Source organism: Pinus tabuliformis, chromosome 9 (genome assembly GCF_031772625.1).
Source record: "Pinus tabuliformis cultivar Carrire ecotype Pingquan chromosome 9, CPIR1, whole genome shotgun sequence".
Classification (NCBI taxonomy): domain Eukaryota; kingdom Viridiplantae; phylum Streptophyta; class Pinopsida; order Pinales; family Pinaceae; genus Pinus; species Pinus tabuliformis.
Window position 1 is genome coordinate 1,673,191,089 of NC_142307.1, and position 2,967 is coordinate 1,673,194,055.

General features: G+C 41.7%; 1 pseudogene; it reads right to left on the reverse strand.

Moving 5' to 3' along the window:
- Positions 1-2,206: 2,206 nt before the first annotated feature.
- LOC149155314 (putative sugar phosphate/phosphate translocator At1g12500 pseudogene) lies at positions 2,207-2,623 on the reverse strand (annotated as a pseudogene).
- Between the last annotated feature and the right edge of the window lie 344 nt (positions 2,624-2,967).

Here is a 2,967-nt window from a genome sequence, read left to right on the forward strand (position 1 = left end):
GATGCAAAAGAGAGAATGCAAACTACGAGAAGAGATGCCATTACTTCTAGGAAGGTAAAATGCATGTGTCTAAGTTATCACTATCTGAAGAAAACGTCTTTTTGTATTTCTGCTTAAGTTGTTGAAATTATCATGCATGTGCTTCTAACTAGTTTTCCACTGTGCAGGGATTGATCAAGGGATGAAATGCTTTGGGAAAGGTTGGGATGGTACAAAGAGGGTCTAAGGGATCCCTAACATTCTTTTTGAGAGTTTCACAAAGTCTGGATGCCATGCAACCGTGTTTATGAGCTTCTACAGGAAGTCTGCAGGGGTTCTACAGGATGTTCAGAGATTTCTACAGGATGTTCTGAAAAGAGGATTTTGGAGAATGGATGGAGGGAAAAAGGTGGAGGAATGAGTATGGAGGTGGAATAGGGGTGTGAAGAGGCCTAGGACTTGGTGGATGAGGCTAAGGAGCGATTGGATTTGTTCAAGGGAGAGTGAAGCAATGTTGCACAAAAATTAGGGTTTTGGGAGCGAATGGCAAACGTGAAGCAAGGGTTCTAAGTAGAGGGTGGAGTGGATGGTGCTGATGGAGAATAAGTAGAGGAAGGAGTGGTACAGGTGCTCTGCAAGTCGTTTTTCCAATCTGAACCAACAAAGACTTATGAATTCAAAGACCTAGTTACGTTGACCTAATTTGCTAGCTGTTAGTAAAGAGAATGAACAGAAGTGTGACCTGCAATGAAACCATGTATTTTAACTCATGCAAATAAGCAAATGAAAGTTTGAACTTGTAACCAACTTCTACACATGAAAATCAAACACTAGTGATTGCATGACAAAGCAAAATCAGTGTTTTTGTGGGCAGCAAAGTCATCCTAGTCAGAGCTCCTGATCCCACTGAGGGAGAGGTGAAACCACAGATGTTTGTTGGCCCTTTTCTTGAAGCTTTTTCTGTTAACAACCTATCAACTAAATCTGAGCATGAAAAGCTATTTTACTCATCAAAAAAACAAACTAAATAACAAAACAAAATAGCATATTTTATTCTCAGAATGTAGCAAAACACATAAAGATAAACAAGGGAGGTACTGGGCGCTTGAAATGGGCCCAACCCCAAGAGCTACAGCCTCCCAAGAGAGATTTAGAGCTGGTGCAAAGCTGGATTCATCTTTATTAATCAAGAATGAAGAGTTACATCAAAACTGTCCACAAGGAGAGCTTGAGAATGAGCTGAAAGCGAAGCTAATCCATGGCCTACAAATCGAATTACAAAATGACTACAACAAGGCTATGAAATGACTAACTACTATCTACTATCTATTGGCTAACTAGCTAACATCCACTGGCTAACAAAATGACTAACTGGCTAACCCCAAATGAGGCCCTAAGCCTTCTTATTTATACAAATTGAGGACCCAACAGTCCTCCTAAACTTTAGGGACTCGGCTGCCCAAGACTTGTAGTTAACAGCAGTCCTACTTGACTTGCTTGGCTGCCCTTGTGTTGATTGATTTGGTGGCCTTTGAACTCCGAGCTGATGGTGAAGAATTCGAGGTAAGGGCCCATAAATGAAGGGGACACCTTCCTACAAATCCTCTCCCTTGTCTTCCCACGAATTTGGCTGCCAAGTGCTCATTAAGACCTTCAATTTTGTCTCAAAATTGACCAAAAAGGCTACACAGAGCACCCATTAGACTTGTTGGCATAATGACTAACCAAATTCACTCTATTAACATAAATATAATCAAAAACATGCAATAAACTAATGAGAATGGTGGATTAAGTCAAATTAGGAGGTTGAATGAGCCCAAATAATTGTACATTTTTGGGGCTCATCATCACCCCCCTACTGAAAGTGTTGCTCATCCTCTGAGCAACCAATCTCTCTCCTCATCTTTGATGGCCCTGGTGGCTTCTTTGGCTAACATCTTGGCCGATTTCTCCTTTGGCTTCCCTCTTTTCAAACTTCCTGTAGAAACAGTTCGCTGGCTTCCTGTAGAAACAGTCTGCTAGCTTCCTGTAGAAACAGTCTGCTAACTTCTCTGTCTTCCTGTAGAAACAGTCGGCACTGTCTTAGCCTGCTTGGCTGAGGGTGCTTTCTCCTTGAACTGTGCTGTGGCAGCCTTCATCTTCTCCTCCTTTCTGCTCTTCTTCCTCACGGCCTGCTGCTTTTCCTGTTGAATTCTCAGCCTTGTTATGAGTGTGCAAGTATATGCAATCATATGGAAGAAATGGTGGCCTTGGCATTTCCTAAAACCTGCAACGTGAGGGCACTCGTATGTTTTGTAACAAGGAAGTTGGTTAAATTCACAAGATGAGCCATGGTCATGTTTCCAAGCAACAGGAATATGATAAAGGTGTTTTCTCTGGCTTTTTCAATAGCAATCGCTACTACATTACCTTCCACAAAAAGAGTAACAGGAAGCAATAACAGCGCAGCAATTGGTGCCATGTACATGAGCAACTTCATAGAGTGAAGCTTCTCTGCCTCAGAGGTAAGCAGGAGCCCCTGAACAACTGATTTCAATGCTCTGGCAGCAGTTGATCCTAGGCAAACCAAAAAGCCAAAAAGGTGGAATAATGGCTTACTATTGCTTGCAATAACAGTGTCGAACACCACAGGCACCAAGCCCATATAAACCACAGAAGACTCCCTCTTACATGTTATTATAAATGCAAAATATTGCTGTGAAGAAGGGAGTTGTTGCCCCAATAGTTTGATTGAAGGAGACTGGCAAATAGCGCAGAGAAATATTGCCACAAACAACCGAGAAGGAGAAAATGAAGCTCAGTGCCAATATCTCAAGAAACTGCCTCCTGGAGATGATGAACTGCATTGGTACAATCTCTAACCATGAAATTGCCAGAAAACCATAAAATGAATAGGCACACATGTGCAACATTGTGAGGAATATTGGGTATCTACATCCAAAAACTAAGTAGGCATTTATTAAGCAATAGCACACCAATATTGGAAGA